The sequence below is a fragment of the Gavialis gangeticus genome, unplaced genomic scaffold (assembly GCF_001723915.1).
Source record: "Gavialis gangeticus isolate Ggan-Ray unplaced genomic scaffold, GavGan_comp1, whole genome shotgun sequence".
Taxonomy (NCBI): Eukaryota; Metazoa; Chordata; order Crocodylia; family Gavialidae; genus Gavialis; species Gavialis gangeticus.
Genome location: NW_017729032.1, coordinates 145,644,773 through 145,660,334, shown reverse-complemented (window position 1 = coordinate 145,660,334; position 15,562 = coordinate 145,644,773).

The window sequence follows — 15,562 nt, the reverse complement described above, 5'->3', positions numbered from 1 at the left end:
GATTGTTACCACCCCAGCTTGCTAAGTGGGTGTTGCTAAATGACTTAGCTGGGTAGATGAGAAGTACAAAATCATTAGGGACCAGAAGGGTGCGTTTACATGTGAGATTAATGTGAAGCAATAAATGCCTTATTGTGCCAGAGTTTATTGCTCTCTGGCACTGCTTTTTCATGTGCATCTGGGACCACAGCACATTGAGCTGGGTTGAAACACCCCAGCTGGCAGCATGTCTGGGGGCAAGTCAACCTGCCAGCCTGAAGCTGCTTTAACCCGGCTCAGTGTGCTGCAGAGGGGCTGGCTGGGGCACAAGGGTGTTCCAGTGCAGGGCCAGCTGGCAGTCACCTTGCACTGAAGCACCCTTGTGCCCCAGCTATCTCCTCAGTATCTACATGTGCATTGCTGCATGGTAAAGAACTCTTCTGCAGGAGAGTACTTGCATATGCAAGTACTAATCTGCAGCAGACTTAATTAGTTTCCTGAAGCCTAGTAGGGCCACACATGTAGACTTTGAGATTTTACTGAGGAGCTAGGCAGCTCTGCAGTAAATGTCTCATGTAGATTCACCCAGAATGAGAAAGTCTGAGAACAATATAATACAGTACTTTATAGGTATAAATGAAATATTTGTAAAGTAGCCAGTTCTTCAACAAGTCTGTAAAGATTCATCAAGAAATTAGAAAACATTGCAGAGGTCTTTGATTCTTTCTAAAAATGTCCATGCTTTCTCTCTGATAACATAGGATGTGGGAGTATTATCACGGGCAGCTTTACACCACCTGCCCTTACCATCTATCTTAGCATGACTACCAGCCTTTTGCAAAACAATCAGGTGGAAGAAAGGTGGCATAGTTATGATGGGAAAAGCATACATTGCTGGCCATGCTTTTTATCATGGCAACAGTTTGTTGGCTGGTTCTAATTTTCTTAGTAATTAATTCCCTTATTTGTAAGCTTGGGGGGTGGGTGAAGAAATTTTCAGAAAGATCTTGGATCCAGTTTTTGTTAACCACTTTTCAGAGCAATATCATAAAAATATCTGTTTTGAAATCATGCAGGACTTTTCTCTAAGAGCTCTCACTCACGGGCAGGTCAGAAGTAAAATATAGTGACATTTTACTTGAAATGTGTATGTTTCATCAAAAAGGTCAATGCAAATCCATCTCTTCACTTTCATTTTCAGGAGAGGAACAGTAAGAATGCACTAATCACGTGCATCAAGAATATACACATCTCAGTTATTTTTCAAGTTCTGCCTTCATTTTTAGCAAACGGAGAGCAGGTATTTTCTGAACACCGTTCATTTTATTAGGGCCCCACATTAGATGCCAAAGCAGTTTTTAAAGTTGTCATTAGACTAGTGCTTCTAAACATAGAACTTACCTGGTTTATATTTGCAACTATGGGCATATCTTCTATGATGTATGAAGACACAGGTATAATTCAGTGCAGACAACAACAAAAAAATACAAGCAGAACATATGGCCTGATTTTAATTCTGTGTGCACAACTTATCCTTTGTATTTGAGAACACCCCCTGGAGATTCTGTAATATCTGTAGCCATGTCCTCAATCTACTGTAAATCAATTCAGCTCTCACAGGAGCATCTGGGCCAGCCTTAAAATTCACAGTATGCTACATACCTTTACATTAATTCTTCAAGCAAGTGCTAACTCACTTTTCACATTCCAGGGATCCCAACAACTAACCTTCCCTTTTCTGTTCAATCCTGCACTGCTCTGGTGTGAGAGTCATAACCAGCTGATTTCCTTTCAGCCACAAATGTTTGCTCTTATTTCCAGTTCCAGGGAGCTCTCTTCTATCACCCTTCTTGTTCAGTTCATATCTCAGGTGTCAATAGGAGACAGGGAAATGCGTGGTTTGAGCTGAATTACCATTAGAATGCTGCTGGTGCTTATCTGGTTTGTCAGACGAGGGGACCCTATATGCTTCAGATGGGATAAAGATCTCGGACAACCAAGAACTGGACAAATACTTTGCCTCAGTTTTCAGTAAGAGTGAAACAGTGGCATAACAAGGGTTGGTGATAAGGGAAACTGCCCTAGGTGCCGACTTGTTGGGGGAGATGAAAAAAATGGCCGCTGCTGACAGCAACACATTTATTTTTGTGATTATAGCAGCAACCAGAAGTCATTGCTTTCATGTTGCCCTGGGTGTCTGGCCATGTCTCTACCCTGCTGGGGTGAAGATGTCATTTAGGACATTGCTAACAATATAACCATATAACAATAAGGAAATGTATATAGATATCGCCATATCTAAGAAGATATCTAATCAAATTGAAGGAAAATTTAGCTTGTTTGCTGACACAAAATTGCAAAGAGGATTAAGGATGATCTCCATCCTAGGATAATGAAAGAGCTGGCATATGAAATAGCAGTTCCTTGAGCCCTGACTTTCACGGAATCATGACTGGGAAAGAGCAAATGTAGCACTGTAACTCCTGTCACCTAACATTGATGTACAAATTCACATTGTATCTCCTGTAACCTAGTTGCGTTCCCCTCCTCACCCCCATCCCTTTATTGTTAGTCCCTCGCTTGGGTGATCTGTATTTCCCTACTGGCTTTGTCATCTTTTTTGGATTCACAATCCTAAACATCTACTAATAAAAGTCAATCTGTTCTTTATTAAAAAGAGAGAAAGAGTGGCCCAGGAAATTGCAGGTTTGTTGGCTTGCCTTCAGTAGTAGATACGATCTTAGAAAAAATACTATAGGAAAGAATGGCCAAAGATATGGAAGGAAACTCCTGATGGGACAAGCACAACATGAGTTTATCAGAGGATGATCATATCAAGTTATTTTAATATCCTCTTATGACAAGATAACAAACTTTTTGGATACAGATAATACCACTTAATTTACCTAGATCCAAGAAAAGCTTCTGATACCATGCCTCATGGGAAATTATTGGCCAAACTCAGAGGGAAGGTATCGGTGTCACCATTGTGAGGTAGATAAATTGATACATCAAGGCGAGACTGCACCAAGTTACAGGATTTACCTGACTGGAAGCGTTTACCATTGGTGCTCCTCAGAGATCGGTATTGGAACCTATCTTGTGTAACATCGTTATCGGTGACCTGGGTATTGGAACTGTATGCACCTTCATGAAATCTACAGATGACACTCAGCTGGAGGATATTGTCAAAACAGAAAAGGAAAATTTGAATAATACTGTGGAATGCAGCATAAAGGTGGAATGAAGTTTAACAGTACAAAGTGCTAAGTTTTGCACTTAGGGACTCAGCACCTGGACTTCAGGAATAAAATAGAAAATTATGGACTGGAGACAACTAAGAAAGAGGGATCTGGGTGTATTGGTCAATTGTATGAAAGCTGAACTGCCAATGCAACACAGCTGTGAACAAGACTAATGCAATCTGAGGCTGTTTCCACAACAGCATAGACATTTGGTTCCCTGGGGACAACTAGCAGTGGCACACCTTGTGCTGCCACTAGTTGTCCCCAGGGAACACCTGTGCCACTTGCCCTCTGGCTCATGGCATGTTACCCTGGGTTGGGTAGGGGAGGCTGCGGCCAGCACTGGGCTGGCCCCAGAAGCCTTACTTGAGGTCCTGGGGCTGCACCAGAGGTGTTCCTGCTGCTCAGATTCTGGCTGGCAGCCACACTGTAGCTCTAGCTGGCCAGGGTTTGGTTTTGAGCAGGCACCGTTCTGCTATTTTTGTGCCCCTTTTTTTGACCCTTGGATATCCAGGGGTCATAAAAAACAACCCCATGCTGCTCCCTTGCAGCACAGAGAACAGTTGAATGTGTGCTTTGTGGTGCCACAGACATGTCTGTGGTGCCATATATGACATGGCTGTGCTTGTCTGGATGTGGCTTTAGGGTGTATTAGGCACTGCGTATGCCATAAAACCAATGAGGTACTATTACTATTATTGTACTCAGCATCGATTAGCCTCCATCTAAGATACTGTGTGCAGTCCCAGTCACCAACATTCAGAAATAAGTGCTCCTGCTGGCATTAAAAAACCAGAAACTTCCTTGTTAGAGGGTCTTGCATTTCTACTTAGGTTCAGATTAATCACCACATATGGGATCAAGAAGGAATTTTAACCCACAGTCAGATTGTCATGGATTGTCTGGATTTTGCCTTCCTCTGTAGCAGGGGCCATGGTCCTCTTCCTTGGATCTCTTGAGTATATTATAACAAACTACTTCCTGTGTTTCCAGTAACAGGACATCAGTAGTGTCATTTCCCCCCTTCTTCACCTGTGGCACATTCAGGTGTTCTTCGTGTTTTGGGGAATTGTGCTTGGTAGTTATGCAAAAGAGTTTGTGCAGTTTAGTAAATTAGAGCAATACTTGTATAGAATGGTTTTGATATAGAGGAGGTCCTTAGATATACGAGACCCTTCACAGCTGCATCTATGATTCTTTGATTTTTGCAATACATAGATACGTTCATGTTCACACTGCAGGAGTCCTTTTGTTTGTTGCTTCTATATATCCAGTTGGCAGCAAGGACTAAGTGTTTCTTCTAACCTCACTCAGTGAAAAGAGTGTGAACTTTCCTCTGGGAAGTGATTGTGACTACAGTTGTTTATGCTTTTGTCAAACCTAGATAGCGTTAGCCAAAGTTCCTTGTACATGGCTGCATCTGGCCTGGAAAGCATAAACTAATGCAAAACATGCTCAGTAATGCTTCACGCTGGGGCATATTACACCCAGGTTTCAGAAACAGTTAATTTCTGATGACTGGGGATCCTGGTTTTCTTTGATAAAAAAAAAAATCCCCAATTTTTGGATAAAAAGAGGAACCCCAAATCCACATTTTTCTATGATTAAAGTGACATTTCACTTTAATCACAGAAAAATGTGGATTTTGGGTTACTTTTTTTAATCAGAAAATTGGGGATATTTTTATCAGAGAAAACCAGGATCACTCCAATGACAAGCCAAGGTGCTTATTTTGATTTGTAAGGCCTGCTATAGTTTGTGCACTTCCTGTTTCACTTTGACAGTGGAGATACGCTGAGATTCTTGAACTGTCAACTCTCAATCCCTAAAATGAATGTAACAGTGCAGTATTTGGTATTTCCCACGCCTCTGGGCTTTGCTGGTTATCACAAGGGGCTGGGAAAGAATTTTTTCCCTTTTTATTGCTGGAGATTTTAACTGAGATGTGTCAGTGCTCCTGCTTTACTAAAACCCAGAGGTTCCTGGCTAGAGGGCCTCTCTGCTCAGGTCAGACCGATTACCATATTTGAGATCGTGGTCAGATTGGTACAGACTTTGCACTGAGGGGAGGGCGGGAGAGGAAGGGCGGGTTGCCTTCTTCTGTGGCAGGAGGCATAGTCCTCTTCCTTGAATCTCTCAAGCATGTTTTAACAACCCTTGCAGGAGAAGAATACTAGCCATTGTTGTCTCCCTGCTATATATTGGCAGGACAGGGTGCTATGCCTTGTGATAAGTTTGATAAGTGTACTTTCACTAATATGTTAGACAAGGATTTGTATGGGAAAGTTTGGATAGGGCTGATCTCTCAGGCAGGGGGCTGGACTAGATGACCTCCAGAGCTTCTTTCTATCCTGACTTTACTATGATTCTGTGACCTATAAATGTTGTCTTTCCTCAGCTTCCTGTTTTTATGTATGCTGTTGGATTGGGAATCTGATTCTTTTGACTTAGCCTCACTGTCAGCTGCATTTACATTTTCTATTTCCATTCTATACTTTCCAAGGAGGTGTGGAATTTTATGGCATCCCCCTTAAGGGCTGCATCAGTCCAAACCACATACTTTTCTACAGATGTCAGTTTTTCCCCAGTTTTTACTTTTAAAACTACTCTGCAACCTTTTTAAGTTTTAGGCCAGCAGTCTGGTTCTGTTTCAGTTTGTTTCACCCTTTCTATGCAGGCTTCTCTTGTCCCAAATTGTTCCCAGTTCCCAGGGCATGTGGAACATGAAGCATTTCACAGAATACTACTATGGAGGTTCTGAATTTTAGCCTTCTACAGAATAGCTTACATTTAGCTTCTGGGACCTTAAATTTAGCCTCCTATACTTTTCTTCTTTGCTGGTACCCATGTGAACCATGACTGCTGGCTCCTCCTTGGCACTCCCAAGTAGCTTACCTATATGACTCATGAGGTCCACTACCTTTTCATCCAGCAGACAAGTCATCATGTAGTCCTTCCAGACATCACAAACCCAGAAATCTATAGGCCCCCACCTGCTTCTTCCTATCCCATAGGAGGAGTATGCTTGGTGTAAGAGGATCCTATGATATCAGCTGGAGTAGTGGATGCCTATCTTTTTGGCAGGCATGCCACAAATTAACCCTGTACCCACCCCAAGTGCCACTTCTTCCCCCAGCAGCACAGGCAGATAACAACAAGGGGGCAGGGGCTGCTTTTCTGCCATCACACAGGCAAGCACATAGCAGCAATTAACATGTGTTAAACAAATTAACACAAAATCAAATTAATGCTTTAATCCCTGGTGTTAATCACAATTAATTGACAGCCCTAGTATTTACTCATTTAAATCATCAGCTCTTTTCCTACACTGCAGGTCTTATATCACTTTTTTGGCAATGTGTCTTTCATTTAGATACACTCCTAAAAGCAAAAGTAACATAGAAAGAATGCAATGTTAATTTTAATGCTCCTGATAACTCAACACATTTTATGAATAGATTTCCAGCCACATCTGATGCATCTTAGAGCTTGAAAGCTAAACAAATGTAAATGGTTTGGGGAGGCATGGTGGGCAGTGTGTGCACAGAGGGGGAAGAAGGAAGTTAAATTTCTCTTGATACACTGCAGCATAGATTATATAAACAAAGAATCCATTTGCATTATAAAAACAACTAATTGAAAGGATAAAGTATGCAAGATGTTAGAAAAATTGTAACTCTTGAGGTAATAAGGGTACTAATTTTCTGCTCCGGTTCTATTATTAGATAATCCATAATCCCTAATGGTTTGGCAATCACATGACAGAAAAATTGTATCCAAAGGAGTGCACTTTCATACACTCTACCTGTCAGAATACATTATTTCTCAGTCTTACCCTGTGTCTGCAGTTATACAAATCTTTCCAGTTCTGCATCCAACTGAAATCTAAAGGAATGAACATTTCAGATTCGGTGTGTAGAGAGAAAAGAAGACACACTTGCTAAATAATAGATAATAATTTGGAATTCTGTAGCTTTTTCTAAGATCTTGAAATGCTTAACAAATACTAATGGATCAATTCACCCTCAAATATCATTGTGAAGCAGGCAGTTATCAGCTGCCCAATATTATAGATGGACTTCCTTAAAATTCCACGAAATACCCTAAGAAACAGGACAAATGAGCATGTAGAGCACATATGTGCTTCCACTGGTTTGTCATCTCAGCAGAAACAGTCCTCCAGAGCTCCAGACACTGGTTAAAAGTTTAGACCAAAATGGCCATACTATTTTGCCGCCAGTATATTTTCTTTACTTCTCTTTGGTAAAGTGTCATCCATAACTCTTCTCACCTTAAACAGCCAGGGAATGGGAAACATCTCAGCAAATGCCACATGCTTAGTGCATTCTCATAGCCTGTTTTTCAGATTATTCCTTTTAATTGTGTAGGAATTATTCCTTTTAATTGTGATGGCATTGACAAAGAAATCCAACATTGCTTCAATCCAACATTGCCTGCTTTTCTCTGATAAAAAAAATCCCCAATTTTCAGATTTAAATAAGTAACCCAAAATCCACATTTTTCCTTGATTAAAATGAAATACCAGTATACATATATGTGGCATTTCATTTTAATCACAGAAAAACGTGGATTTTGGATTACTTTTTTCATCTGAAAATTGGAGAATTTTTTATCAGAGAAAAAAACTAGGATCCCTGTCTATTACTGAGTACCACTGCACTGCTTGTTGTTGATTGGAATTCACCAGCTTTTCATAGAGGCACTGGTGGAACAGGTCTCTACCTCAAGTCCTTCAACATTGATATTCCATCGGCATTGCTTCAGCTGTAGCTGTCATTTTGGAGCCAGTCTGAGTGATATAACTGGGTGGATGAGACAGTGTTCAGTCCAGCAGTCATCAGCTCCTAGTATAGTTCAGGTGATGTGGACATTTTTGTGATCCCGGGCACGAACGATGACATAGTCAATCTGGTGCCAATGCTTAGATTGTGGGTGTTGCCAAGATGTCTTGTGCCTATTTTTCTGATGGAACAGGGTGTTGATGATGGTAAGTCCATGTTCCATGCATATGGTCAAGAGGAGAACACCATTGGAGTTTACTCTTCCTACTCCTTCCTTGCCGATCGCTCCATTTCAGAGGTTAGAGTCCTTTCTGATTCTGGCACTGAAATCACTGAGAAGAATAAGTTTGTCTCTCTCTGGAACATCAGAAAGAACTTGGTCAAGGCTGGCATTAAATTTCTCCTTGGTTTCATTGGCAACATCAAGAGTTGGGTCATACACATTAATGACAGTGGCATATTGGCTCCCTGCCCATTTAAGACGGGGAGTCATGAGACATTTATTAATTCTGATAGGGAACTCATTGAGTTGGTTTATGAGTTCATTCTTAATGGAAGACCCAGCTCTGTGAAGTTGGCATTCTCATTCCTATTTATCATTCCAGAAGAAGGTATAGCCACCTCCATCTTCTATTTACTGCCCATCTCCCATTCACTGGGTCTCGCTCAGTGCAGCTACATTGATGTTGCGTCATCCGAGTTCTCAGGCCATGATTGCAGGGTGGTGCACTGGGCATTCGCTATTAGGGTTGTCCATGATGCTCTAGGTCCCGAAAATGATGGTGTGTTCACTGGTGTTTTTGTCCGCAGTAAAGGTGATCCCACTGGATGTGGTTATCCAGTCAGGAAGAAATACAGAATACTTTATTAGACAGGCTGTTTAAGGAACCTTTTCTAGCATCCTCCCCATGAAGGGTGAGCAGAGTGGATGCTGAAGAGGGCTGTTCAGTCAAAGTTACAGCTGCCAAATCACACTTCTGTTTCATCCAAGTGCTAGCTGACCTTCATAGAATCATAGAAGTAAGGTTGGAAGGGACCTTATAGATCTTCAAGTCCAACCCCCTGCCAGGGCAGGAGAAAAAACTGGGCTCAAATGATCACAGCTAGGTAGGCATCAAGCCTCCTCTTAAAGACCCCCAGGGTAGAAGCCAGCACCACTTCCCTTGGAAGTTGGCTCCAGATCCTAGCCGCCCTAACTGTGAAGTAGTTCTTACGGATGTCTAATCTAAACCTACTCTCCAACAACTTGTGGCCATTATTCCTTGTTATGCCAGGGGGCGCTAGGGGAAACAAGGTCTCTCCCAAACCCTTCTGGTCCCCTCTAGTGAGTTTATAGATGGTCACCAGGTCCCCCCTCAGTCTTCTCTTATGAAGGCTGAACAGGTTCAGGTCCCTCAGTCTCTCATTGTAGGGTCTGCCCTGTAGTCCCTGGATCATGCGGGTGGCCCTCCTCTGGACCCTCTCAATGTTGGCCACATCTCTTGAAAGTGTTGCCTTCTTGTCAGTTCATTGAGTAGGAGCTTCCAGACCTCACAATCCTGCTCCTGCCACCATTAGTTGGTTGCGAAAGGACTTGAGGAATGTGCTGAAAAAGATGTTTTCATGGAAGATACCTGTGCATGACTTCTTTTACTATGGAGAAGCTGCTGCACATCAGCTTTCACACAGCTCCTGACAGAATGGGACCTTGATCCAATGGCAAGGAGACCAAGACAACTGGGATCTTGTTCACCTGCAGCCTTCACCCACCTTTGCAGCTATTGAGACTCTAGCATCTTCTTCCACCTGCTCCACCACTGAGGACATGTAGACCCATGGCTGGGGGATGGGTAAGTTTATTATGGTGGTGACCCATACTCACCATGTCACAGCATCATCAAAGGATATATGTGATTTTTCAGGAGGGACACCATTGCCATCTGATGTCCTCACCACATTCTGGTGGTGCTACGACTGCTTGCTCCATGACTGATTATTCATCAGAGTTACCCCTGCTTATTTCATAGTTAATCTTCCCTGAAGGTCATTCCACTGTCTGCTACCTGTTGATGTGCAGGGGAGCAGTACAGTTCTGCTCCACAAAGAATGATTATAGAGAGGATGGAAATAGGCTTTTCCATGTGTCATAGGGGACAGACTAGGAGCAACAGCCCGAACTGTAGCAAGATCAGTTTAGGTTGGAAATTAAGAGGAACTTTTTGACTATGAAGGTGGCCAAGCACTGGAACAGGCTACTTAGTCAAGTGGAATCCTCATCCTTGGAAACTTTCAAAAGCAGATTAAACAGACACATGACTGGGATGGTTTAGTAGAGGATGATACTGCCTTGAGCAGGGGGCTGGACTAGATAATCCTGTGAGGTCCCTTCCAGTCCCACTTTCCTATGATCCTATGACTTTCAAAAAAGACCCCAAAACAAGAAACAAACCCTTTTGTTTTTTATCAAAAAGTTAGAAGTTGCACATAATGGTTGGTAGCTTTTCCTCTGGCTCTGTCAGCCAGTATCTATCAGTCACATTTCAGTGTTTTAAATTATTCTGATGTAGCAATTAGGAAGAGATATAGATGCAGTGACTTTTTTAGTTCAGAATTTGTTTGTGAGGGTTTGTTCTACAAATTGCCTCTGGAAAACTTCCTTTTGAAGTTCATCTTAAATGGGAAATTTCTGTTTCCTGTCATGCCATATTGAGTAATGAAAGGTATTTAGTCTTTCTGTTTAACACTGACAATTAATGTAATCAAAGTGAATAGTGCTCTGTGGTACAAAATAAATTACTGGATTAATAAGAAACAATAGGATGATATTAGTAGTAATTTGTTAGCAATAGATACATGCTTATGCACATTGCATGACATGAAGGAAAAGGCCAAAAATATCCATAAGCTGAGAGATGTACATGTAGCCAACTAATACATACCTTGAAGTTGTCTCCTTATTGCTGGGTGTGGCTTTTTAGTTATACTAAGGGCTTGTAGCTTCTATTACTCAGGTTGCCTGACATTTTCTATTATAAGACCCTGTTTTCAGCTGTATATAGCTTTGCTACATCTTAACTATTTGAGCTGAAATGTTACACTCTTGGTAACATAAGTAAAGATTAATTGAAAATGGCTCAACTGTTTCTGTAAATGAGAGGAAGAAAAATGCAACTTTTTTGCTAATGGTGAACAATTCTGCCAGTCTTCCCTTTATACAGCTGTAGTGCCAGCATAAGTCAGAGCACAGGTTTGGAATTTGGCAGTGGGTAGCCATTGCAGCAGTGTTGTGAAAAAATCCCTGCAAACATCTGCCGCAATTTGGCAAGCTATGAGTCTTTGAAAAGTTGCAGGTCACATGCTCAGTAGAGACGTCTTCAGTTTTAGCAACTAAAACTCTTGAAAATTCCATCATCATCAAGCATGCTCAGACCTCTTACAGCTCCTAATGCTGACTGGACAGCACATGGATCCCTCCCACAAAAGCACCAACTATGCTCTACCCCTTTACATCTCTGGTGATAGCTAGATTGCATGAGTGCCATCCTCTCTGCACATAGCACCTGAAAATGCTCCATTTTTGGGCCAGAAGGCAAAGGCTAGTCTTTCCATGTAACGGCTTCTTTAGAAGCAGGGAGGATATATCTCCTGGTGCCTCAATGAGCCCCTCCCCTCCTGACAACTCTTTGTCAATATGGATGCCTATACACATGCTCCAACACATTCTAATAAGAACGCATCAGAGCAGACTCAATTAATCTAGCACCTGGAGCATGTATATAGACACCCCATTATTCTTCCAATATTTTAATAATTTGTTTCCTTTCATTAAAATGTTTTAAATTATTTTTATCTTATCCTCTATTCTTTACATACCCAACTACTTATTATGCAGATTGGTAGCCTAATAGCTGTATTCAACTCAATACATTTGTAAGGAGGATTATGCTTAAAAGTAGGTACCTACTGAAATTGTGATTTTGTGATTTTTGCAGAAACCATCAAATTGGTAGTTCCCCTGCAACAAAGCCCAGTACCCTTGAAAAAACATGAGGACCCTTAAAAGCAGAAAAACAGCTAGTGAGGGGTGGGGAAAGGGGGAGACTGCAAACAGAAAGCAGCAGGAAGCCCTAGTGTTTTGAAGCATGGTGGGGAAGGAGGGGGTAGAGATTTATATGGCAGAATGCAAAGGCACCCCCCCCACCTCTGATTGGTCAAGAGGTCCAGAAGTCCCACCCCTCCTCAGAGATTGACAAATATCCATCTGTCAATCTTTGGGGAGAGGCGGGACTTCCAGGGCACCTCCACCAACCAGAGGTGTGGTGGGCCCCACTTAAGTCCACTGAAAAAATGGCAACCAATGCTGTGCTTGGGCTGTGAAACTGGAGTACAGCCACTCCAATTTCAGTAAGTCCCTGCTTATAAGTTAGTTTTTGTAAGAAAAAGTGAGAACTGAAAGTGGCCAGAGGGCCCACTGCAGCCTTCTCAGCTTACTGGCAACTAGAATTTGGAAGAGGATTTCTAAGTATTATAGGAGTGAAATTTTGAAGTAGTTTTCCAAGCCAAAAAATCAGGGAGCACAAGTACCTGAATAACTTTCAGACTCAACTGGAGAAGCTTATAGAAGAGATAGGAAGATATAACAGGTAGTTTTGTGTGTGTCATGTATGGAATCATGTACTTGCAGTCACCATATTTGGGTACAAAAGCTACCCCCTTGTAGTGCGCTTGGTGCCTGGTAATCCCATGCTTCAGGGCTTTTGCTAGATTTCTGTCCTGCTCCCTGCCCTCCCCCCAACTACCATATTTTGTTTGCTTGGGTTATGTTTTTACCTTTCTCTGCAGCATTCGGATGTTAGCCACAGATAGGAGATGCTTAATGGCCCCGGTGCCTTCTAGTGTTATGTGCCTATGAGAGAGAGGCAGTTAAAAATCCTAGGCAGGTGTCAAGGCAGAGGTCCACAATTCAGTCATTACCAAGGGCAAAGTTATATTTTCCAGTAGAGAGCTGCTGCCTAGGTACACATGCAGTTTTACCAAGTCTCCAGGACACTGTTGGTATTCTACACACATTCCACAGCCTGTAAATTATGGACCCACATTGGAAGGTTTCAGAAAATCTTCACATCATGGTTTTGCCTTACTTGTATGTACCAACAAGCCTCGCACACTTCATCTTAACCTACTGTAGATTATAAGCATGTCGGGCAAGTGCATCATCTTGTGTTTATCTGTAAAATATTGGGCAGCACATAATTATTTTTAATGAATTTGAGCTATATTAACGGACATGTTGGATAAACATTGGCGTGGGATAGTTTAGGAATAGAATTTTTATGTTTGTGTAGGGGGTTAGACCAGGATGATCCTTGAGGTCCTTCCAGACCAGTGATTCTATGAAATTTGTTTTAGCCACTGGGAACAACTGGATAAGATTTAAAATTCAAAAAAGAGCCCCATTGGATTCTCATTCTACATATCAAATGAAAGTGTTACTGAAAACAAAGTCTTTTCTGCCTCTAAATTCATAGCTTGTCAGAACCAACATGTTCCCACTTACTGCAGCAGAGGTACAGAACTGAATAAAGAAAGCATGCATAGCACCAGCTGCAAATTCTCTCATGAAAAAGAATGAGTTAAGTGTGTACAGCTCTAGTTTTTAAATAGCAGTCAGGAAGCTCTGTGTTGCCAATGGGTATAATATATTAAGACTATGCAGAAGCTACTGCAATGGAAAAGACTGGAGTGTTAACTCTACAGGCAACACTGATGGTAGTTCCTTCTTCTGACAGTTCCTATAAATCAGAGCAGCTGCAGGGCTCAGTTCCTAACCTTCCATCATGCTGGGCCTCTGCAGTCCTCTTACTAGAACACCCAGGGCTCCTTCCAACCCCAGTGATTACTCCACAATATGTGCATAAGCGTTCATATATTTATATATGCACACACTCGGGTACAAGTCACCAGTAGCAGGGTCTTCTCCTTTCAATGTTATAAGGAAGTGGAGGAGAAAGACTTTGTATATATTAATAAACTATCGCGCTGCATGGACACACCAGTTTATCAAAAGTGGGCATAATCCCTAGGTTCTACATGCTGCCAAGACAACCAGGCCTGGTTATCTCATTGTGGCTTTTCTGATAGGCTGCAATTTCTATAGCAATATGTTGCATCTCAGGCTTTTCTGGTGAATGTGAAATTTGATTCTTTAAAAAACGTGTACCTGCACTGAAACTTAACATTGGATCCAAAGTGCTTTTAATTAACCCAATTAGTAATTCCATGATTATAGACAGGATTATTTCTTAATAATCATTTAATTGAATACTGGTAAATTATTAGGGTCAAGAAATGATGGGACATGCACTTACAAGCTTGCCTTGAGTGACAAGCTACAAAACCAGAGACCAACTAGGCACGATTACATCTAATGCTACATTGCTGTAGCAATGCACTATGGCAATGTAGCATCGGCGGTCACAAATCATGATGCTGCAGCTACATTGCTGCCAACATACTCCCTCATTATAGTGTATTGCTAGGCTGACACAGCAGCAAGAATAACTGTGCGTGGTGCACAGCACAGTACAGAGTGTTACTTGACCATTTAGTAGTTCCTTTTGGAAGTACTAAATGAAGGTGCAGGAACAATGGCACCGTACAGGCACATGTAGATTCGCCCACTGATTTCAAATTTTCCAAGTGCAATAATTGCCTTGAAGTACACTCATTAGCGAGAACAATTGTGGTTGCAAAACAGAATTTCAATACAAAAATAAGGAAATATACCTGTGTCTTCAATGGACAGCATGCAGTGGGTTGTAAAGAGAACAATTTTTGCCACTCCAGAGAACAAAGCGAGTTAGCCAGTCCTCAGAAGATCTTGGTCCCAGAAAACCCTGGAATAAAGTAACTACCCAAATCAGAGACTAAGGGGCTGATAAAAGAGTGTAACGTTGGAATCAATTTATAAAAATCAAACTATAGATGAAATACCCCTCAGCTAATCTATACCCTGTTGCTATAGAGATTCTGATTCTTAGAATACTTGCATAAGACAGCTGGCATAAAACTTGCTCAGTAAGCATTCATGAATAGTTGAAAGACGCACAGCCATAAAATATTTAGTGCCTTCCTCTCAGACACAGCTGCATCAGCCAAATCACAACTGGCAAGTTTGCTCCAGGCAGAAATATCATGGATTGGCCCCAGTGCCAATCATTATCTATAGACAGAACTTTGATATGGGGTCTCTCTCTCTCACCCCCACACACTCCCACCCCATAGCAAAGTTCTGTCTGCCATGTGCCTCATGGCTGCACTGGTCTAGTGAGGAACACCTATATTTCATGGTAAATCACTGCTTTCTTCAAAGGCATCAAGCTGGGCAATAGTGATCATCGCTTGCTGGAATTCGCCATCCAGCGTAGGGTGTCAAGGGCCCGCAGCAAGGCGGTAGCCCTAGACTTCAGGAGGGCCAACTTTGTTGAGATGAGGAGATTAGTGGGAGAGGCACTGGGGTCCTTGAGGGCAGAGGAACTCAGTGTCCAGGACGAGTGG